This window comes from Aythya ferina (genome assembly GCF_964211825.1).
Source record: "Aythya ferina genome assembly, chromosome: 12".
Classification (NCBI taxonomy): Eukaryota; Metazoa; Chordata; class Aves; order Anseriformes; family Anatidae; genus Aythya; species Aythya ferina.
This window is the reverse complement of record NC_140308.1, coordinates 8,559,886-8,584,651: the sequence shown is the minus strand read 5'-3', so window position 1 is coordinate 8,584,651 and position 24,766 is coordinate 8,559,886. Positions and strand designations below refer to the sequence as shown.

Sequence of the window (24,766 nt, the reverse complement as noted above, 5' to 3'; positions counted from 1 at the left end):
TCTTGAAATACATTTACTTTTGGTAAAACAGACTCTAGAACCACAGAAACATTTAAAACACACAGTCCTATTTTGCGTGCAGACTAAATGAACTCTGAGTGAAAACGTCAACTCTCAAACCTAATTTTACATGTGCAGAAATGTAAGCTACATTAAAATGTTTAACTCAAAGCTCATTCTTTCATGATTCAGCTACACAACCACAGAACTGCTAATAAGCAGTTTATCAGTCATAAAAAGGGTTATTAACATTGCAGCAACAGACGTTATTCAAGAAATAAATGTTCCACTTACAGTGCTTATTTCTCACTGAAGTTTAATATTTTTCCAAAGATCCAAATGTCTCTTCCTTCACCCCCAGGTTTTGGTGGAAAGTTTTCTGAGCAGAAACTTGTGTTTGGTGGGGTTTGGTACTGTGATAAAAGAAAACAGATTGTGGATGCTTTTTTATTTTTTATCTTTTTAATTCAGTGTTGTTTAAAAGATGGGATAGGCATTGTCCTATTTATATCCAATTATATGTGTCCACACTTCTCAAGTCTGTAATGCTCTTGCTGTGCAAAAGCACGACTGTACTTATAAAAAAAATAAACAAAAATTGCCCTCCCTCCTACTTTAAACCAATATTAAAAGTATTAAGGGCTGACATAGCTAAATTCCAGTTCAGTCTTTTCTGGATCTGGTTTCAATATCTACGCAATAGCAGAGGAAGTATAATTTATGGAACAACACAATAAAGGTGGAGAAAATGATGTGTGACAAACACCCAAAGCCTGATTATTTAATCTGCTGCAATGTATTTCAGTAACCAAATGCAAGTTACTCAGTTGTTTTGTGTGTTTCAGCCACATTAGAAGACTGGAGTTCATCGTTTCTAATTTTTAAAGTAGATTACAGCTGCCATGTCGTTAAGACCTTACAATTATATCTGAACAATAAATTGTATTATTAATAGGATGCTTATGGCCTGTGAGTACTAGATATTGTTGTTTGTGATTTGCACTTAAAGAGGGATTTTAATCAAGTTTACCATTCTCAAAAAGTCTGTTTTGCATTTAAATAAGCATCCTTAAAAATTGATCTGGTTTGCTCAATTATACAGTGGCTCATTCTGAAGCCTAGGAGTAATTTATAATACAGACTCTGTGAGCAAGGAAGATGTATTGCACTGTACTTAATCTTATCAAATTTCTGCTGATTTCTGACGACAATGTCTGTTTATCATAATTATTATGAGTTGTCTGGGTTAATAAAACTTGAAAAACTGTGTGGGAATTAAACCAGTATGGAATGTTATACTTATTATTTATGTAAGGCTATCTGATACAGGCTGTCCTTCATGGGTCTATGAAACCATTTATTTCAGAATTGCTTCTTGTACCACCATTGTTAAGTAGTTCAAATTAACTAAAATCCAATTTTTTAGGACTGTATAACTTCATATTATGAAGTCTCTCAGATGAAAACATCTTAATTACATATGACAGTATCCCAAATTATATGATATTTGATAAAAAAAATGTTTTCATTAAAAACTACCTGGGCTTCATTTGTATTATGCTGTAGCTGTAATGAAATTGCTTCTTTGCCTTAGTGTTATCCTATAGGTAACTAATTTATTGTGCAAAGGGATAGTTTTATTCACTTAGAGTCATAATTAGCTTCTATATTATAAGAAGTACTTACAAACATCATCTGTACTGGTTTCATACTACAACATCATTTTTAAGATGCTCTCAGCACTGGAAGTGCATTCACTAGGAAATAATTTATAAAACAAACCAAAAAAGAAAAAAAAAAAAAAAAAAGGAAAAAAATATCTTGATTTAATATCCCTTTCATAAGGTGCAAAATACAAATGATTTTATTTGGAAAGAATTTGAAGCACTCACCTTTTAAGATTGCACCAAGGGTATTTTGAGATCTGAAACAAAAGCTCATGTTTGTCCCTTTCTTCAACACAGAACCCCATTGATTTGCCTTGGAATTAAACCTACATGTATAGGCAGTGAGCCACTTTTTAATTCAAGGCCAGGTCAGTTCCACCCCAAAGGAGCAACAGATGCTCACAGAACTATTGCACAGTAATGAAATGTGGAGAAAATACACTTCACAATCTAGTAGAGACAATAAAATTATGTAAGCAAATGAATTTCCAAATTAAAAATATGGAACAATTAGGTCCTTATAAGCTCAAAAAATCCATTCAATCAGCAGTGAGCATTTACTCTTTGAGTATGGATATTCTTGGCCAGTCTGATGTCCTGTTTCTACCAGTAGTAGCAAGGCTAAAAAGTTTGGGAACCCCTCTTGTTAGCTCTGGCTCCGATTTATTTTGTGATCAATCTCACATCATTTTTCAGTTCTACATGTACAGTACTGGTCATCCTTAGAGGTATGGTATGAGCATGAACTTCCAGATAAGACACAGAAGCTTTCTGATAATAGGTATAGCAGAAGCACAACAAAGTACTTTTGCCATAAGAACAACTTTGGATTTAAAGAAGTGAGGAGGTAAAAACAGTGTTAAGTTGATACTAAAGTCAATAAACTATATAATGACAAGATTTAATGCTGTTTTATTTCACAGTTCAATATAATGTAAGCTTTTGTTGCTTAAAGGAGGACTTTATTGATGTTTACAGATAGACTTTATGGCTTGCTTGTCACCAGGAGAGCCAAGACATGTCTGTCTCAGTTTCTGCTCAGGAATGCCAGGACCATACACTGTCTATTTTCATACCAAGTAGAAGAAAAAATATAGTCTGAAATTCCTGTATCAGAGCAACTTGTTAAGATAATTGTCTTGCAATGATTGATCTAGTCATGTCAAGATAATAAGTTTTTTATGGTCCTGAGGAGGATTTAATCTAATTTTTGGAGGGATTCTGATCTCACTGTTGCTGCTTTATCACTTTTAATCTCAACACTTTTATTTGAATTTGATCTGCAAAATTCAATATACTTTTAGTTGACAGCTGAAAACATAGAATAGTCTTTTTACACTAAGTTTCCCTGTGTTGAAACTGTGTTTTAAATCTTGTTATCATTACTCTGAACAAATCCAATTATGGAGTTGTTTTGCTGCTTTAGACAGAGAATACTCAGTATAATTTCTCCAAAACAATAAAAGAACCAATATCCGTTTCTCCTAAAGAAAAAGTAGTGGTTTTGAATAGAAGAATGGTGTCTTTAATTATTTGGTCGAGGATCATTTGTGATTTAGGAAAAGATGTCTAACATTGTGCTGTCCTTGAGTAGAAACTATTTATAGTTGTATTGTTTTAAATTCCTAACTATATGATGATAAAGTCAAGTTGTCTGAATTTAAAAATAAATTTGTTCAGCGTTGTTCTCAAGTTTTAATTTTAATAATAAGATATTATTATTATTATTATCATTATCATTATTATTTATTTTCTAAGGCGACATGGTCAATTACCACAAATCTGGTTAATACCAAGCTCGTAAGCTTTGGCTGGGACTACACTGACTATAGTGTTCTGGGCACCAAAATACAGAGTGGAGATAAAAAACACACCAGAAATTTGAACTGAAAGAGAATAAAACCACTACAACAACAGAAAGCAATCTGGGGCAGGAACTGCCAGAGCTGTTCCAAGTGTGCCTCCTGGTGAGCCCCAGCCCACCGACTGGTATTATTGCCATATACATATGAAGCAACCAAATGCAAGAAATCTGCTCCCCGTGCACTTGTTTCCCCTCTGAGCCCAGCCCTGCCCATGGCCCCAATGCTCCCCAACCACCAGCCCCGCGGCGTGCAGCGCTGCAGGTGTTCCTGCTGCGTGGGGCTGCATGGCCCCAAGGTACGGCTTCTCCCTCGTAAACAGGGAAAAGGATTTCCTCTGCTCTGCTTCTGGGATTGCGATGTTTGTTGTATTTTCTCTTTTCTATCCTCTTTGATTATTTTTAGTTCTTAATCTTATTACTTCACACTTCTGTACAACTGAGCTGAATAAGCTACTTATCCAGCCTCTAAGCTGAATCTATCCAGATCATTTTGAATTTATTTGCTCTGTTCCTCTGTATTTACTTTATCCTCCGTCTCCATTTCTATGTCATTGGCAAATTTAGGTCAGTAAATTATAAAGTAAACAAAACTGGCCCTAATGCTGTGCTTTCTGACATTCCTTTTAACTCCTTCCTGAACTATTTTTTATTTATAAGATTTGCTCCTTCAATCAAAAATACTTCCTAGGGACCTCATATGACTTTCTGTAAGAGAATGCTTGCTGTATTTGCAGACTAAACACTTCTAAAATCTATTTTAAAATAAGCACCAGATTGCTCTCTCTTTCATCACCTGAACATATACGGGCATTCTCCAGGAGGAAGCTGGAAGCCAGCAGTCACAGAAAGCAGTATCTTAAGCCATACGTGGGGTGCCTTTTGGCCTGGGCACATCACTTAACCTCCTGGGAGAAGAGTTCAGAGGATTCTTTTTGCTAAGCAGACATGGTTAACATATGCAGAAGCACAGTCTTTGTAATCTTCATCCTTCAAGCACATTTGTTAACTTTTTTTTTTTTGTCTCCTGCTTCCTCAGTACATTTTTCTTTTCTTTTTTTTTTTTTTTTCGGTCATCAGCATCCCCTGGATTGCTGCTACTTAAATAAAACATTCTTCCCTAGGTGATACGTAGTGAGTCGGTGAAAAGATGCTGTCATTTGCCTCATTGTGACATGTTTCAGCACAATCTTTGTGAATTTCTCTGGTACTTCCAAATATGCAATCTATGTTAAGTAAATATATTTCCAGTGCACCTCTCAAAATACATCAAAACACTTGTTTCAAACTAACTTGATTTTTTATTATTCAGATCAGAATAGTCTCTTTTCTGCATCGATGTTCTTAATTCTGCCTTCTAATGTGGGAGTTACCACTGAAAGCAATAATATGCCTTTCTCTGTGAGCTGATACCTGTAAAGGATCAGACTTGCAGTTTCCACAAAGAATTTTTAAGCCTTACTTCTTCCATTTGGTGTACTCTGCTGAGTGTCTTGATAGTCACAATCACCAATAAGCAGCACTCTGCTGCCATGGGATGTCTTCCTGTGTGCTCAATTACCTCACCAGCCAATTTCCTTCATTCTCCATTTTGTGTGTGTGTGTGTTAGATTCCTTGTGAGAGATCCCTGTACTACTCATAATCTGGAAACATACAGGCCTTAGAGATTTCCTTTAATTTGCATAGTCTGTTTGTAAGAACAAACCATGCATTGGGCTACACAGCCTTTTCAGCACAGAAACTTCCAATCAGTCAACACACACTGGCTTGTTTATGAGCTTTCCTGTGCACCTGCACGTCAGACAAGCAAAATGGAGGAGCACTCTAATAAGGATTATTCTTGACACCAAAGTTTGGTTCTAAGGGGAGTTTACCCCCAGTTTGTTAGTCCTGGTGAGAACCAGTGTGATGCACAGGTGACACACAGACCCAGCTGTGTCCCCACCATGCACTGGCAGCACTGCAGAAGGATGTTGTCCACACCAGAAAGCACAGCCAGCACTTTCTTTTGGGCACAGCAGGGAAGCCCAAGGTGGCTTGCTGCTGCGCTGCTTGGTGCATGGCAGACATGCCTCTTCCCTGCCAGGCTGGAGCAAGGGGACAGCCTCTGCCTTTGACTCCTGCTACCTGGGTCCTCACTAGGTCCATTACTTTCACAATGCAAACAACCCCAATTAAATAAAGGATATCTTAAAAGCTATTACATATAAATCCATGCTGCATGCACTTATACAGGCTGCAGGACTAAAAGAAAGGTATCAGGGCTGCAAACATGAGCAGTTTTGACTGTACAGTGAGAAAGCGCATACAACTTCAGTTAGATAACTCACTCTAGCAACTTGGCAGCATTCCATATTTACTGGATTGTCGTGTGTCTAATCCCTGGGTTATCAGTAAAACACGATTCAGCAGCAGCACAGGTTACACATTCATGTAGGTATCAGCAAGGGCCTGCCTCTTTGCTTCCAATTTTCTATATTATAGTAACAGCCCCCTTCTGCCTTTTATCATATGGAGGTCATCAAGGAGCTTATTTTGGAGTACTGGTACTTCTAGATGGTGGGAGCTTTCAGAGGTATGAGTGACACATGAAAATGCAATGATCGCAGCATACCTGAATGCTCTAGTTTGAATGCTGTCAGTGCACAGCCTGCTTAATAATAAAAAGATTCTTGAAAATTACATCCTTATATGCATTTTTTTTCTTCTTTTTTTCTTTTGAACAACATGCATGCTGAGGTGGAAAATGGAAGCACTGGTATAAACTAAACAGAATAGAGTTGGCTATGTGCAGAAGCTCTGGAGAAGTTAAATCTTGTTGCTGGTTTACAAAACCTGGGCAGCAATTCTGCTCCACCACAAGACTCCAGATTGCTTCACGCAGAGCAGCTGAGGGGGCCACAGCCTTTTCTTGCCAAGCTGCAAATCCATGTTCATTTAATTTCCCTAATGAATCATCTCTTATTACTTCATGTGCAAGGGCCTGGTTTCTCTCCATAAGCAGCTCAATCAATTTTAAGAGGCAGAGCAGAACCTGGAGGTGGGGGGCTTTTCACATAACTGCTGAAGTGATGCAGTTTATCTTAAAGAAAGTGAAGGTATTAGGGTATATAAGGAAGTAAGAGACAGACTCGTGATACTAAAAAGTTACAGAGGCATTTGTCACAACAAACCTGGAGAAGTGCTTTTGATGAAAGCGTATTCCTTACCTTGGTTTCCACTACAGCCTGAGCTCTCACAGTAGCCATCACTCACCAGATGACTGGGGGTCCCTCCATGCAGGTCCCCTGCACCCACGGCCAGCTCTCAACCATCTCATGGCCCTGGTGGAACATTCCCAGCAGCGCCTGAAGGATGCTTCATGTCTCCTGTGCCAGACCTCTCCAGGCACTGATCAGATTGGCAGCAGAATGAATGTGTCAGCCTTGGAAACTTTGCTTCTGGGCATAGTACTGGGCATAGGACATCCATCTGAAACTAATATATTGGATAGAGGAAAAGGGGAAAAACTAAATGCATTATTGCTGAGACATAAGTATACTGTGGTGTTTCTTCTAGCTGTTCCATGTTCATAAAAGTGGGTTTGCCTTGATGGAATCTCTGCAGCTTAATTCTTCTCCTGTTAAATTTAAAGTGATTTTTCTTAAAAAAAAAAAAAAAAAAAAAAAAAAAAAAAAAAAAAAAAGTTACCAAGTTTGAAGCTCAAAGCAAGTCAGAAAAAATGAACTTTACATTTGAGAAATATTGTGGAAAATTCTCAACTTTTTATTTTCTAAAGGGCATTTTCAACATCAAAATGTAAACTTTCATGGTTTTTTAAAAATCTTTTAACAGAATTTTTCCAAAATAATTTTTAGATTCATTAATTGATACCCTAAAAAATTGTAGCCACAAGGAACAAGAACTATATTTTGTAGTTTAAAATGAAAACAGCTTCTGAATTATGACATGATTCCACAAGGAATCAGCTCTATATGATAACGGAGTTGTCAAACAGGACTTCTACAGAGATTAGGAAATCCCACACTGAGAAACCATCTACTTCCAGCTATTCCTCTTGGTTTCAGTTTTTCTTTATGAGGGCTCTTCTTTTTTTAAGACCTTGTTAGTGCAATTACAGCTGTGAATGTAGTATTTCTTAATGTCTAACAGGAGGCTTAATTCAATGAAAATGTATGTAGGTAGAAAATAACAGAAATCGATCTTATTTGGTGAACACTCACTTGGTACTCTTCTCATTTCTTTAACATGATGAAATCAGAAGTTCTTGCATTTGGCAGTTCAGCTTTCCCAGTCCAAGCAGTTGTGGAACGTGCTGTCAAGCATAAAATTGGGTGCATCCAGAGCTCTGCCTTGGGGCAGTGCACAGGAAAAGGAGATTCCTACAACAGAGTGACTGCAACAATTAGCTGAACCACGAACCCTAAGTTTAGCACCCTCACACTCAGAGCAGAAGACATGAAGGAGAGGAACCACAATGCCAGTTTGACTGTGCTAGCTATGGACCTAATGAGAATTCATTGATTCTTGCAGTTCCCTGAAACTTTAAACTTCACAGACTGAAACCAAATAGGATCTGCTAGGTTGGAATATATTCTTGCCAAATGTTTTCCAAAAAAAAAAAAAAAAAAAAAAAAGTTCCAGGACCGGCATTAATTGGATGATGAACAGCTTGGGATATTATTATGGTAGTTATGAACTTGCTGCACCACTGAAACAACACTAGAGATGAGAGGCATGCATTCTGCACTTCTGAAAGCAGGAATATTTTGTCACACTGTCATCAGATAAAATTTCTGATGTATAGTTAAATAACCTTTACTTTCATCCCTCTGGTGTAAAAGATGAAAATCTTTTAAGAGTGAAAGTCCCAAAGAAATGTAAATACAGTGTATTCACTACTGACATTTCAAAAGATTTTGCCCCAGCAGCGGAGACAGCTATTCTCTATTATCAGATTTCCTGTCAGTCATGTTGATTAAAGTTGATAAATACTGCAAGCCACTTGGGGTAGGCTAAAGGACACAAAAGAGAAATGTAACTTATTTGAAAAGGAACATATTTCCTGGGAAATGAAAAGCAGGCCGTATTGGCCTGCACCTTGCTACTTCTAAATAAAGCAAATTCCCTCCCTCCCCGCCCCCCCCCCCCCTTAAATATAAAATATATTATATATAAATATAAATATATATAAATATAAAATATACATTAAATATATTTTTAAAATATATTTTTTCATTTTCTTAGAAGTATTACATACGTATATACCACAATTACTGTAACAGTTCTTTTCGTGGACAAAGCAGTGTGGTATGGAAGAGTTAGCTCAGTCTCTGTGCATTCACATACATTATGATGTTTATCAAACTTGGGCAACAAATGACAATTCACTAGACCAGTTTCTGGTATCTGGACTCCATGAATACTTCATCAATAATGACCTTCCATCAGACGTCTCTGGAGATACTTGCAGTAATGTAGTAGAGAATGTGAATGCCCAGGAGTAACAACTGTAAATCACGGAATATTTTCCATAAAAATTACTCTCCCTATCATGTCAAAATTTCCAGAAGAATACTTTTATGACTTGACTGGATATTGTAACTATAGAAGTAGAAAGGATGCAATGGCAGAATCCAAGTTGGACCTGGAAAAAGATAACACTTGAGAGAAAGCTGAAATTCACTGTATGAAAGAAGGAATGAAACTTGGTAATTGAACTGAATTTTTTATTTAAGAAAAAAATCTTATATTTAAAATAAATGATTAATGAAATTCATTATGTGGCTATAAAATATTTGATGACCGACACATTTTTGGCTAATAGCATGAACTCTACTGCCAGCAGAATATATTGGTTTAAACTCATAGGGATTTTTAAAAAGGCCTGCAGGGCCTTAAAAACCTAAAATGACGTGGGTTTGGAAATTCTGAACTAAACCCAGTTTGCAGTAGTATTTTAAGAATATCATATATGCATTTACCTTTCTGAGCTTATTGTTCAGCTATGTTTTTTACAGCAGCTGGCCTACCTGAAAATTCAATGCAATAAATTTCTGACAAATTGTAAAAGAAAGAAATCCAGTCCCACTCCTGTACTACTTTGGCATAAAATGGATTTTTTTTTTTTTTTTTAATAATCAGATTCCTTTTAAAGTGCACAGGGTGCCAAAATGAATGTGCCTATTTAAGAATCTCTCAGTCTGCCACTGCAGAAATCTAGCTGAGAAAACTAATACACCTTTTACAGCATTTTTAATATAGCTACCTTGGGTCTTCTTATTTGTTCAGATGCTTATCCATCATAAAATCACACTGCATAGAATCAGATTACAAACCCTGATGAGAATTCTACGTATGTGGCTAACTATGCCATTATAATTAATTCAGTCAGAAAAACACACTGTGTTAACAGAGAGGAAGACTTTTTAAAGTCCTGGCATTTTCCTTAAGCTTTGAAGAGTTCTCAATAAAGACATGTACTATGATGCAGCAATATGAAAACAGTCAAGATCCTATTTTACACTGACTTTTCTTTACTCCATTTTTAAAATAATGGGACATATTCTTCATATTCTTAATACAGTAGTTTATAGTTTTGAGAGTATTTCATATAATGATTTAGTTCATGAAGTTGCAATGAGAAATACCTGATTACTTTCACAAACCAGAAATGATGGCAGCCCTCTTGCACATTTTCAACGAAGCAAAGGGGATGACTGTTACTCAGTCAACAGTTCTTTATCAACAGAAACCATGGCAGGAAAAGAAATTACTGCAAGCTGTTTGAACCTAGATTATCACTTTTTAATACTATTATTATTTGATACAAAGTAATGGGAACTATATTACCAATGGTAGCAAGATTTTATTTGCCCAGGATTTCTTTTATGCCAGCTTGTTTGCAGCAGAAGCTGTTAGTTTGCATATCTCTTGACCCTTTATTGTTTGTTTAGGAAATTCATTTTGCTGTAAAAAGGCTGAGGATTTTTTTACTAAAATACAATACAGAAATAAAGAATAAAGACAATTTTAGTGGTGCAAGATACTAGACTACCAAAATAGCTTAAACCATTCATATCATAGAAGCAATATGAAGAGCACCTTGAGCGTTCAGAAGCAATTATGACAGTGATAACTGCAGATGAAATGAAGCAAAATGTGAAAAATTTATCTTCATGTACACTTTTCTACATAACAGAATGGCCTACATTTATCTTACTTCTTGTTCTGTTAGACTGATTAGTTAACTGGCTTCAGAAGCAAAATAGGAATGAGCTGACAAATTGTTCCCTTTGACTTTTGCACAGTCCAAGAGTAAATATCAGATTTAACATTTAATCATTTAAAACAGCCAATCTGGCTACAAGTTAAGATGTGAATACATTAACCTAAATGTATTGTCAGTACATAGAGGAGAGTTTTGCTTTTTACATATGGATACTTTAAACACATTAAAAGGATAAGCAGGTAGTGGTATCTTAATTTTACCCTACGTATGACCCTTCTGAATTCAAACAGGATAAAACAGGAATCTACTTGTTGATCAATATTAGAAAACACAGACTTACAGAAAACAAAACCCAAAAAAATCTCAGTGCAGGACATAGCTGTTGTGAGAATAAATGCCTGAAACTATGCTTTTTTACTTTTACCCTCAGATACCTAGTCACTCACCTGGATTTTCAAAATACTTGGCCTATGATCTCCTGCCTTTATTTTTAAGAGTAATCTCTTTGAAGACTTCACGTGCAAGTCCAGTAGTCATATGTCTGGAGAAGAGATCAAACAAATCCTCATTATGTCAACAGAAAAATAAATGTCATTTCCTCATACTGATCCCTGGCAAGCAGTGGCTGTGTCATTTAATATAAGAATCATTAGAAAGAAATCAAGGTTTTACCAAATTGGGCTTTAGAGATTCACGTACTTCATAAGGATTTTAATGGTAGTCTAATTTCTGTGTCTAATCTTGAGATGTATAGAAAGACCTCATCAGGTAAACTTTTTAGCTCTTTTCACAGATAGTCTCAAGTGCAAACACAAATACCTTAAGAATTCTTTCTGTCTTAAGATGATTTTTGCCATCTGTGTTAAGCTGTATTATATAGCTTTACAAGCTGTTATATTTCTTTTATTATTTTACTTATTTTTTGTACATGTTTCAAGCATGCAGAATTGTGTTTTATGTTATATATCTAAACATTTTTAGACAGCTTTTGACCACAATTTTCAACCTTCTCATTGGTCAGTTAAGCAACAGTGATGAATGCCTCCTCCCATACAATCTTTGGCAGGTAAGAACCCTTAGGCTTGGCATTGTCCTACAATTTCAGTAGTCTTTCTAATACACCCAAATTACATTTGGCAGAATTTCATGATAGATTTTATTAACATATGCTCTGTATATCTAGATTCTTGGTGAGCTCATCCTCTATTTATCTAACGTAGCATCTGAACTACCAAGGAGTTAAGCCTTCTAAGACTCTTTTCCTGGCTTGCTAAGAATCTTTTAAAAAAGGATTTGGTTGCAACCCTATTCCTTCAATCCCTCATGCATTGACAAAAGAGCTATTAAAAATCTGTTACTGTTATAGAAATATACAGGCTATCCTGGAATGCTCTGGAGCTATGCCTTGAATTTAACTTACAAAAGATGTGTTCTGGTCTGATTGCTCCAGCCTGTGGTTTTCTATATCATAAACTGAAAATTCTGTTTCTGTTTTAGGCATTTTAATCTCAACTCCCGCATGAGCACTGGAAACAGGGGCTGACTGTACAGATATTTTCCAGGCCTCTTTTCATTTCCTTCCACTGTGTCTTACTTGTCCAACAGTTTCTCTTTCTGATCTCCTGCTATTTTCATTCACTTCCCCTCAAATTCTTTTCCTTGACATTTTTAGTTTCTATAATCTGATATTAAAACAAAGCAAGAAACCCGTCTCATAACCCCTTGTACAGTCTGACTCTTTGTATATGCATACAGTTCTCTCAATTTCCAATTGCTGTTCAGAGGGAAACACTCAAGTGGCAGTGTAGTCTGGAGGCTGCTTGGCTGGCATGGGGAGAAGGGGGCTGGAGCTCTGCAGCTGTCCTACCCCTGCAGGTGGCATCTGGAAAATGATTTCATACCCTTCTGACTTTTTATGCCTGTCCCGAGGATCTTGTTTGTAAATCTTTAGCGACTTGCAATTTTAATTTTTATTTTTTAAACAGAGAGGTTTTACATTGTTTAGCACGAAGAGACTGTGATCTCAGCTGGGGCATGTAGGTGTTACTGGGCTGCAGCACTGAGGGAGCTATGGTGTAAACAGAGAGAATATTTTTGTTCTGAAAACAAGCAGACACTGCACCACCACTAATTGAAGACATTTTTTTTGTGAACGATATCCAGTTGAAAAAATGTGTACAACATAACCTCTGGAATGAGCTCAAAAGAAAGATATTTCAACAAATATGCATGCACATGTGTTCAAGATTTTTTTTTTTTTTTTTTTTTTTTTTTTTTTTTTTTTAATCTTCCCCACCCTATTTTAATGAGGGCTTTCTTTTATGCAGATCAGCTTTTTCTTTTTCTGGTGCCCACAACACAGCCGTAAGAAAGTCGTAAGAAAGTCATAGGAAAGTGGGGCAGACACAGATCCCCGTGGCACCCCGAATTGCTTTCCTGCATTGCCAGACACCACCACTGCTGCACTTGGAAGGGTAACAACTACTGTTCATGCACAGGAGCCTACCACCAGGAGACGACAAAAATACACAAATAGTGTGGGTAAAAACTAAATGTACTCACATTTCTCTTTTCCCTTCCTATTTCCCAGTACTTGTGAAGAATTTCTAGGTTATGACAGCAGCAATATTTGTTGACCGTGACATAGTGAACTATAATTAACATCTATATGATTCCAAGAGACAATATTTTCATCATAAAAAGTAAGCACTTCCATGTATATTCTGATACCTCAACCTTTTGCAGCAGCTGAGCAAGCTCAGTACTCACAGAGAAACAAGATCACATTGACTGCTGAGACACTAAGTGCCCAAATGAAAATATAAATTCCAGATCAAAATATTTCCTGATATTTGTATTTTATATATTTACTCACAGATTTCTTTCTAGAAAGTTACTTACAGTGTTGACACTAATTTGAGTAAGTTGTACTAATTAATGGGTTTATACTTTAAACAAAATCTGTAAATAGGGATGGTGATTGCAGGGGAGAGTTGTATTAATCTGACATTTCCAGTGCCAGACTAGTTCAGTCATGAACTAGATTAAGGTCACACTCAAATGCCTTATTCACCATATTATTACACCCATAAAGTGAAGAAACTGAATGAAATTAAAAATACTATCAAAATAATAATCTACAGTTGTGGGACTACTGAAGAAAAAGTTTAGTTGAAGTAAAGGATTTTTGCATTCTGCAGGGAGTTCTGATGTTTAGAAAAAAAGAATTGATCCAGCCCTAACATATGCATCAATCCAATGTAAATGCAATACATGTATGTAGAGAAAATGCATTCATATAACATTTTATATCACATGCTGATAGCATCATAGACACCAGATATTAGGGTTTTTAATTGTTTTTGAAAAAAAAAATCTGTGCAATTTTTAGTGCCTAAATCTAGTTTTCTAAATAAAAAAATACATTTTCTTTGTGTTTGCTATGAAACAATCTTTGAGATATATATTTTTCAGTATTTTTTCAACATTTTAAGAATGCTTTCTTAATTTGTCACTGAAATTAACTGGAATTATTTAGGGATTCTAAAAGAAATTCTTATTAAAATATTATTCTGACAACAATGGACATAAAAAGAGGAGTTCTGACCAGCTCTCTTAAGACAAATGTCAAAAGTGTTTTTTAATTTTATTTTAAATTTTATTTTTTTTAACTCCATATGGAAAGTTTCATAGGGAGAAATATATCTTTTTGAAAGAACCATTTAGGCATGGTGGTATAATATGACTCTCTAGAAAAAAGCGATACTGACCCTTCTAACATTTTCATGCCACTGTATACATCAGTCCTACACTTAGTCATAGTTCTTTACAACAATCAGAAATAGTTAAAAAGTTTTCCAGAACACTGTTATTTGTTTGACATTTTCCACAATGAATATGTTACATTTTATATTAGTACAGCTGGTAAGTACCTTGATAATGATATCATCTGAGAGCTATTCTTCATTCACTCAGGTTCATATTTAATAGGCATCAGAGATCATAGAAATTTTATGATACAATGCAATAGATTATCACACCAACTGAAATTACCAATGTTAGAAATTAAGTATACCTTTATAGCAGAGACTTGGGTAAAAAAAATGAAGCAGAATGCAATGTAATGGAGAAACATAAATTTCATGTGCACTAAGAATGTGTATGAATAATGTATTTAATATGCTGTTATATTCATCTAAAATGAGAGCAAACAAAGTAATACATTTTCTAGAGAGGCTTAACATAATCATTTCCTTGAGAATGCTAAATTTATCTTTAACCTGTTTTCTCCAATTATACTCATTGATGTAAATTGGAAAAAAAAAAAAAAAAAAGAGCAATCCTCAGAGTAGCTTTTACAGCATCTTTGTGGTCCCAAGCCAAGAAAAGCAAGGCAGGATGCTTTCCTGCTTTATTCCCAAATAAAAAGAAAATACTTCAATTGCTGTATATAATGAACACTTTAAATATGAATGTATTTGTCAAGAGCTGCAAAGTCAATGTTGAAATGCTGCCAATTTCTGTGACAAATGCTGTTATCAGGAATGTATAGGAATTAACAAAGCAAAAAAACTGCTTTAATATGCTGATTGTCTTGCTTCTTTCCTGAGTCAGTGAAACCTAGGCAATTTTATAGATTAAAACCATCATAAAATACTCATGTTTATGGTAAAAGCACAGGTAGATGCCTTGTGGCAACTTAGTTATCCTGACCTTTCTGGAATGAGGAAAATCTTTTCCCGACAAATCTCCCCTGCAGCTTCCTGGGAATGTAGTTCCAGCCAGAGCTCTATCACCAGCAGCCCTCCAGTTCTTCCAAAACCTTTTTCTTACTCCTGTGAACAGCAGAAAAACAACAAAAAGACACAAAAAACTGTAAACTTCATATCTAGCACAGCATTCTGAAGGAAGAAGCGAAGTATGGATAACTTTAGTACCATCTCTTCCTACTGCCCCCAAATGAAACATAATGCAATGTTGTGGAAAATACAATTAAGACTACCTGCAAACAACTTTGTCTAAAGTGTTCTTCAGTCAACCAAATTTACATGGTATGAAAAAGATTTCAAGATATTTCACAGAGAGGAGCTGGCGATTTTATTTAGGTCAGACTTGTTAAATACATCAACAATAACCAACAATAACATAACTGCATATAGCCCTCTACATCTGGGACTGTGCTGGACCTCCAACTATATTAAATCAAAACTAATAATTAACAAGAACAAATCAAAATCCAAGGAATAATACTAAAACCATTAAGACTGAAAATAATAATAGTTGAACTCAAACTTCAAGAATGCTAACATGACATATAAATGTATTACCCTATATTTTGCAAAGCAAATTCCACCTTACATTGGAAACTGTGTTAGAGAAGAATAGCATTAGTTAGGTATATTTGCTACAGGGTGTAAGAGAAAATTAATTCTGATTTGCATGTAAGCTTATGAGCTATACCTATGAAAAGCAAATAAAAACTTTGTTTTATTCTTCCTTTTTTTTTTGTCGTTGAAAAAAAAAAATTGACATGCTGTGGCATGCCAAGTTCTATGGACCAAGTTCATGGACTACGTTCTATGTCCAGAAAGCACATCCAGACTGTAGGGTACATAGAGGATATGTCCGCTCACAGTGCAGAATGCGTAGAAGAGCCGCTCTGACAGTGCTGCCAACAGCCTGGCCTTGCAAACAAGCACAGGTCAGCATGTGCTTTGCTATGGTTTGTAGGACACCTAAGGTTGCATAGCCACTTTCAAGAAGTTCAAAGAATAAGCCATGTCAAGACCTCTACTCCCAGTGGTGATCACTAGTCAGAGCTCTACCTGCAGAACATACAAAAAAGCTCTCAGAATGCAGCACAATTAAATAAATATTTGAAGGAAGACTGACTTCACTCTGCTGAGGTGCTTACATAGCGATTACCAACTTGACACGTGAACAACGCAGCTTGGATCAGTCAGGAGGCTGTCAGATAATGCAGTTTCTGACAACAGGTGGATTGAGGTTCTTTCCAAACATTCAATTCTTCTCAGTAGCAGCCGAACATCCTGTTGACGTACCACTACGGTTAATAATTAGTGCTTTTCATAAGAACTTCTACTACCTAACCTTCTACCTCTTTTTTTCCCCCCATTCTGGCAGTAAAACATAACACAGATGGAACAAAGAGTAACTCAAACTAATTTTAGCTTTAAGTGGGCATTTTCCAACACACGTCAGAATATCCAGGATTTAATAGCCAAACAAATAAGGAATAAATTTTTAAAATTAATTAAAGCATGTCCTTCTAATGAATCAGTTTGAAAACAGTTGGAACGATGGAATTTTGCCTTGCTTTCTTAGAGGAAAAGATGGCCAATGTTAAAGTAGTTTTGCTGCAAAAGTTTTTTTTTTTTTTTTTTCCTTTTAATTTCTTCCAGCTCAGGACTCAAAGTCTACAAAATGTCTCTTGACCTTAAAGAAACGTTAAGGTTCATGTTAATAAGTAAATAAGGTAGTCTACTTGAGAGAACGTTTTAAGACATCAAGCTGATTATTTTAGAAATTTTCTCATTTACAGAGTCTCCTGCAAGAATATGGTTTTCAAAATGAAAATGAATACAGGAAGATCAAACATTTTTACATACATAAAATCACAGTGAATTTCTGGTGATAGGAATTCATTCATGTAACACATGATTTGTTGTCTCTTGTGTTGAAGGTATGTGCTTAAATAGGGGCTATGGTTTACAAAAAGAGGAAGTGTGGAGGAATTATAGGAATTATTTTCTAGCTATGAGCCTATTTTTGCATATATAAAAAGGTCATACCAACTAATCAAATTTGGGGCTAAAGTCATTTAAAGCATTCTTTAAAAGCACATAAAAATTCAGCAATGTATTTTTCAACATGTATGCAGTCCAATGACTGAAAAGAAAACTACACTGTAGGAATGCCATAGTGATTTTGTTATATTGTTAACACTGGAGAAAACAAATGGCTATAGAAAAAGATCCGACTGATCAAGTATTTTACAGCAGACTGCCTGTTAATGATTCTAAAAGAGTAAGCACATCTGTTGCAAATTAAAAGAATGTTCATCTACAATCCTTGTAATTCAAACAAACAAACAAAGAGCAGTTTTGATCACTGCTCTAGTTTGCTTAATGCATCATATTAATAAACATATGCTCCACTGGTAGCCTTGCACAAAACAAGGGCTCTCAGACAATAAAGCTGTAGAAATAACCAGTACACCATAACACTCCACAGTATTCTCCAAGCACAACAGAATCATCTAGAATCATCTTGAAGCATAAAGACTTAAAATTTAGGTTTACTATTCTTATCAAATGGAATAATAATAATAATAAAAAAAGTCAATCCCAAATTAGTCAATTTTTGGTGATAATAACAAACAAGTTTTTTTCAAACAAAAAAGAAAATTGCCATTTAACATGTTCTCTGTCAGAGTCAAATAGCATTTCTTGGGTTCTAATAAAATGTGTTCTTGATCATAAGCATCTACTCTATATTTATTACTGCCTGACAGCCTTAGGGTCATTAATTTATTGCTAAGGTGCATATGTGTTTATGTGCATAATGTGATACATACTCTACTTTAAGTATGATATGGTCTGAATCTGGAGTGTACAAATGTAGTACACAGCAAATACAAAATCCTTTTTTTCCCCTAAGTTAAAAAATATTTTTATTAATGGATGAATATCTTATTAATGCTTGAACTCCATTACAGATTATTTTTATGAAATATAATCAGTGCTGAACCAAAACTCTTTAGACTCTATAATTCAGACAGTATAGCTGCTGCTATACTTTTTTTAAAACACTGTGTTAACAGATTCAGATGAACAGAGCTTTCTTATCACTGTTGGCAGACTTTCATTCACAGCATGAGATAAGAAAAAAGGAGCTATATTATAAGTGTTTCAAATTGTAGTTTATACGAACTTGCTCCTCTTATTGTATTTATTCTATCGCCAAGTTAAAAATGAGCAGAGTGTAAATAAATCTGAATTGTACTATTCTGATCTGTCAACTCAGTTTGTTAAAAAAAGATAATACAATAGCAAAGGAAGTATTAATTTGCATTCATTCCTAATTTTGTCTTGTTCCAATTCATCTACATAAAAATAAACTAGAATTTAGATTTAATTTCTACATGTCTCTACACCCATTTGCTGTATAACAGATTTGATTAATGCAATCACCCTGAACCAGACAAGAAAAGCAGCTTCCCCAAAAATAAGAATACTTGATTCAGCACGGATTTTCCTACTCCACAAGCAAGAATATCTGTTTTTTTCTTTCCTGGAAAATGCAACTATTTTAGGAGGAACTAAGAGCAATAAGAGAGAAAAAAGGAAATGTAAAGTGTATAAATGAGAATTAGACAGCTCTCGTTTCCTCGGGGTAGAACTATCAAAAGCTTAAGTTTCTTCTCTTAAATATGCAAAGTGTTAGTCCTGTCTGGTGCTAAGTGCACAAGGATTTACATAGATGCAGTAGATTGAGTTTTATCTTCTGTCAAAAGTGTAGGGGCTTATCCATATGATTATTGACTTCAGAAAGCCACTAACCAGATGATTAATTTCAAGCATATATTATTGATCCACTTTTGTACTTAAGCAGGATCTTAAATGCTTGCCTAATTATTTTGAATTATGTCTGTAAAAAGGCAAGCAAGATACAAAGACAGACTGCAAGTTGGGTGCAAGCCCATGTTTTCTATATCCGGACAACTCAAATACCACCATCTGTTGCTTTCCCTAAAACAATCCAAAGGTAATAAAAAACACATGACTGTTCTGATTAGGTGTGATTCATATTTTGAGGAAACGACAGAGAAATGTAGGCAACAGCAATGTGTCAGTTATAATGAGCCTTCCGTGTAACAACTTCTTCCAAAGTGAGAATGAAACTCACTTGCAAGTTGATTTTTCAAACTCCGGGGTATAAATAGAATAGTTCAGCTGTAAGGAACCCTCAAATATCATCAAGTCCAACTACCTGACCTATTATATGTATGTATATAATATGTATAATATATAATATAGTACTATATAATAACATGTATTATATATATACATATATGTATATTTTATATATATATATTTAAATGATGTTTTAAGACAGGACCTTTGTAAATGCAATTAGTTTGATAAAATGATTTTCTGGTTTATTTTTCTATCTTCTTTCTATACCACAGTTGAACTTTTGAAGAACAGCTTTACCATGTATACTAACCACAGAGATATTGGTTGAAGATGTAGGATGTCTCAACCCAAGAGTGCAGATGTGGAGCACACACAGAGCCTCAGATGTCCCAAAAGGCTATTTTTTCATTCCAGTTTTTCGAGCATTACTTGTTAATATTAAAAAAATATTCCAAGCTCCCGTCTTTTGTTTCATACTTCTTCCACCACTTAAGAAACCTCCAAGAAGTCAAGAAGAAAAAAAGCAGCAGTTAGGACAGCAAATGACTTCAGAGCAATTTTCCCCTGGAACTGGAAATTCTTACTGCTTCTTCATAAACTCTTGATTTTATAAACCTACCAGACCTAATTTTTTTTTAATGCTCTGTTATCTTTTTGACTACCACTGAAGAGGAAACAATCCACTTTTACTCCACATATTTTTCTCATTTCCAGGTAGAAAATTTAGAACCTATTATCTTGAATTTATTAATTAATCTTGAAGGTGGCTTTTGTTTTTTCTGTTTTCATTTATCTGCTTATTCCTCCTTTTTATGAAAAAATGCTCCTGATGCTTCCCTTTTTTCCAAAGGGGACATACACACATACTCATATCTCTAGAAATAAGGTCTAGATCCACTGTAAATCACGTAAGCTCATCTCCTGTCACATATACTAGAAATTTTAATTCAACAGGTTAAAAGGTCACATACAATGTACAGAATACATTTTTAATCAGCTAAATATTTGAAGATTATGATGATATAGTGTTGTTTCTATAAAATACTACTTGTCAGAAGAAAATGTATAAGATGAAAGCTATACTCGCTCCAATTACATTCCTTAATTTGGATATATAAAGACTAAAAATGATTAAATATTAGTATGTTAGCACTTTGAGGGGCCTCTTAAGGATGTTACAGTTCCCAAGCTTCCTTCTTGTTCTGTCTAAAATAGGATTTAGAGGTTTCTAATAGAATTTAGATGGGTTTAAAATCTCCATGTATGTGTCGTACTTTTACTGATTTATTCCATGAATTTCCTGTTGAATTTTTATGTGACACTTGATCTCCCCTGAGGGACTTGATTGGATAATATAAATTTCCAATGGAGATTAAACACAAATTAGTATGAAATTGATTTATTATAATAAGTGAAATTGAGGTCTGAGGTCCTGATTCTTTTCTGTTTTCCCCCACCCAACCTAAGAATGTCTGAAGATTTTTTTTTTCCAATATTTTCCCAACAAAAAACAAAGGAAATTAAGAGCACATTTCTCAATTACACACTGGAAGTTAGATGAAATATTGTTCCAAACTTGTTTGATTTCATGTGCACAAGAGAGTTGTTTGAATAGTTTAACATAGCTATAATTACATCGTTGTGGAGACAACATATTGTCTTACATGAATTCTTCAGAATCCAAACTCATTATCAATGTAATGGAGGAAATGGGAAACAATGTCTGTCAAAAACTTGTGTTCACATCTCTATGTTGGAATATTAATTCCAAACACGTAATTCTAAACATGTAATGCAGTGCACCATTGTAAATGTAGATGGATTGGCTGTGGGCAATAATTTTTGGTATCACTTTCAGATGCAGTCTCATTGACACACAAGGTAGGTTAATCTACAAAATACCAGTCTTAGCTTCACATTCTGAAACAATTCAAAAGCATCTGTGGTCTCCAGTGACAAAACTCCTTGATGCATGCATGAAAACTGTCTCTGCAGATACTGAACTTCTGTACATTCAAAACCACTTCTGCCTGGGTTTATTCATCCTACAAACTGTGATTTGCCCAAAGAGTAATTACGAAGAGACAAACATTTTCAGCCCTACCATTCCATCCCAATTGATGAAAGATTGCTTCTAGAATGGCTGGGAAATTTAGTACCTGCATCACACTGTTTTTTCATCTCACAAAAAAGAGTGAAAAAAAAATCTGAGTATATGTATTCTGTCACTAATTCAGATGCATATGTGCATGAAATTAGGTACACTGAAATAACTGCTACTATTTATGCCTCCAACAGTTGCAACACATTTTTGAAAAAAAATCAGAATTACTGTGCTTTTGTCAGAGAGGTTTAAGCAGAAAGTCTATAAATTCAACAGGATTCAGCGTGCGCTTTACTGTAAGAGAGCAATAAGAAGCATTCAGTGTCATGAGAATGGCTAGTCTTCTAAGCTGTTTTGTTACATGTTATCGAGCCCAGAAAGCTCTAACTTCAGTGGACAGAGTCAATGACCCACAATCCTAAACTATTAATATATAAACTGAACATTCTCAGGCATGGCTGTATTTTAGGAGAAGCATCCATGCTATATCCAAGAAAATGGGCAGAAAAAATAAGATACAACTTTCATAGAGAGCCAGCCTGTGAAACTGGCATTTGCCATAGCCAATTTACTTTTTCCCTTGGTTTAATTCCATTAACTTGATCATTAACAGGCCACTGGTAGGTAAAAGTCATGCAGTTTCCATCCCTTTGAATGCTATCTATGGAAATTTGGGAAGGCTGCATCAGTACCATAAAGTATAATGGCTTTTGCTGAAAAATAATCTGGCAAATTTACCTCTGCAGCTATCTCCCTTGCCTACTATTCGAACAAGAAATTCCTGTTTGGAAATGTTAAGTTTTAAAGAGCAGCTACAGCTGTGGGCACAATATTTATGCTTCTTGTAACAAAGTGCTGGAATCAATACTGTCATTTCTAAATGCAAAAGACTTGTATTGAAAGAGAGATGAGAATGTAAGCAGCTCTCCCTACCCCCTTCACCCCCCCATCCCCAGAATGCAGCCCTTAATCTCCTTGCTAGGTTTTAAAAGGGCTTCAGATTCTCACTCGTAACATTCACCAAAGTTAGGCCAGAAGAAGTCAAAGTAATTTAGATCCAATCTCTTCTCAAAAATGAAATGAACAGAAGTTTTATTAAAAGGAAATGAAGAGGAAATTGAACTTTCATATTTCATGGTGCAATTGTGATGACAGAAAACAATATTCATCGATAGAAAGTTTAGAAGATAGTTATTTATATGTCTATGCTGCTGTGCTGTGGGAGTTGTGTCACAACAGAGGGCAGGTAATTTTTAAAAATATAATGGAGCTGTAAGTAGGATTACTTGTTGGCTATTACAGTCAAGTTCAGAATATAAAACTTTTTACATTCTTATGATCCGTAATCAGAAACATTAATTGAAATGTGTAAGTTATGAAGAATTTTCACCAGAGATGCTTATGGGTAAAGCAAATTCCATCTGCATAAAAGCTGTGTAGTGCTGTATCTCTATGACATATAAAACTAAATCACTTAAACTGAAATCATGGGGCTGTGGAAGACAGACAATATAATGGAAACGTCATAATTCTGCTATGCCAAACAGCCAGAATGAAAAGAAGAAAATATGGAGCCAGACACAGGTGTGAATTACAGTGTGTCACCACAGAAGAAAAAGAGATCTGCATTTAGTCCTGAAATGTAATGGTTCCATAGTTAATCCAATTATAAGGAAAGCAATGGCTTGAGAATCTTGTTCAGGGGCTTCTCCTTGTATACCAGAACTCCATACTCTGAGCACACAGTTAAGTCATCTGCAGTTTATACACTCTCTGTGAGCCAGTGCTGTGAATGATCCTTCTTACACGCTGTAGTGGGTGTTTAGGCACAAATTTTCAAAAAGTCCAATAATTTTGATCCCTACCACTTCAGACTACTTCCCAAAGTATTTTTAGATGCAGTACATCAAGGTAGGTGACTGAAAATGTGGTCTGGATGACTCAATCTGGCCTCTTAAAAAAAAAATCCAAAAAGATTGTCATCCTACAGATAAATGTAGGAGACAATTTTTTCCTCCTACTACAAAGAACAGCCAAAGAATGTTCAGCTCTGACAGGTGAAAGGAATGGTATTTTATTCTTCCACTTTTCTGCAATGAACTTGCGGGTAAAGCACACAGCTTAAAAAATGAAACACTTATTTTTAATTTTCTCAATATACAAAAAAAGTTCAAAGCTAAATTTTTTTCAAAGCCTTAATGCTACAATGTTGCCTAAGAAAATTAGTAAAAATTTTCTTTAGTGAGAAAAGAGAGAAACCTATTCTATGACTCACACAGTTCAATAGAAAATAATGCACTTTCTCTAATGTACGCATATAACATCATTACAGCTGACACAAAAAAAAAAAAGAATCTATATGCAATTAAGCTTTACCACTGCAAGTAGATCTTCTTAATACTGCAAATTTAAGGGTGCACTTTGAAAGAGCTTTTTATAGATATCAAAAGGTTTTGCAAATACACAAAATATTTCTAATAAGTTTATTCTGAAAAGAAATAGCTATCTATAAAACTGTTCCAACACTTACAATAGTTTGTGATACCTGATAGTCAATGGTGAATGATGTCGAAAGAATTGCATTTTGCAGCAGTTTTTGGTCATGAAGATACAGATAAAAATGCTAAATGATAGTATTAGCATTGCTTGAGACAGATGTGGGTTAATTACCATCTATGAGCACTATGAAAATATTGGAAACCAGTGCATCAGCTGTCACACTGTTTGTCCATTGAGCAAATGATTTTTATAAGTACAGAACATTAAGAAGCAGATCAAAAATTAACATTCAAGAATTCCAGAGTAGACCACGTAAGGAGATCAGAACATGATGACAGCTGAAAATCATCAGATTGACACAAATTAATAAAAATATTTTTAAAAATTAGGTGACGGGAATGAACCTTGAGAAGCAGAAGCACTTCTAAAGCAAATTATTAGTGAATTATTTTGAAACTAATGAC

At 35.1% G+C, this 24,766-nt stretch overlaps 1 long non-coding RNA gene across 6 annotated transcripts in view; it reads right to left on the bottom strand.

Moving 5' to 3' along the window:
* Positions 1-24,766, bottom strand: part of LOC311443514 — a 118,223-nt gene that overhangs the window by 64,965 nt on the left and 28,492 nt on the right. For 3 of the 6 annotated variants that reach the window (XR_014697298.1, XR_014697299.1, XR_014697300.1), the window contains exons 6-13: positions 20,010-20,197; positions 16,675-16,810; positions 16,394-16,585; positions 15,474-15,595; positions 11,207-11,301; positions 7,753-7,911; positions 6,739-7,006; positions 295-413 (exon numbers count right to left, since the gene is read on the bottom strand). This is a non-coding gene — a long non-coding RNA (uncharacterized lncRNA). Of the gene's footprint in view, positions 1-294; positions 414-6,738; positions 7,172-7,752; positions 7,912-11,206; positions 11,302-15,473; positions 15,596-16,393; positions 16,586-16,674; positions 16,811-20,009; positions 20,198-24,766 lie in introns of all 6 variants that reach the window. The other 3 variants (XR_014697297.1, XR_014697301.1, XR_014697302.1) reach the window with 3 other exon arrangements.